The sequence below is a fragment of the Penaeus monodon genome, chromosome 29 (assembly GCF_015228065.2).
Source record: "Penaeus monodon isolate SGIC_2016 chromosome 29, NSTDA_Pmon_1, whole genome shotgun sequence".
In the NCBI taxonomy this organism is placed as follows: Eukaryota; Metazoa; Arthropoda; class Malacostraca; order Decapoda; family Penaeidae; genus Penaeus; species Penaeus monodon.
Window position 1 is genome coordinate 11,116,465 of NC_051414.1, and position 349 is coordinate 11,116,813.

The window sequence follows — 349 nt, forward strand, 5'->3', positions numbered from 1 at the left end:
TACAAAAGTGTATAAACATAATAATACTTTTATGTCCACACCATATATCAGTAAATGACATATTGAAGAAATTAAGCAACATATCCATAGCTTACTGTACATCCTCTTGAATCTAAATCAACAAACAGATATATTTGATGATATTTCAACATTGCACATTTCCCCTACACCCTTCATTGCAACAGTTCAAACTCATAACACGAAATGAATCAGATTTTTTTTTGTATGGCTCCTGATTTATTGCCAACAAGACGCAAGACCTTCATTTGAAAACGATGCATCCATATTGCAAGGGATGCTGTCGCTATGCAACTTTGGAAATCGAGTAATTTGCAAATGGAATCGCCAT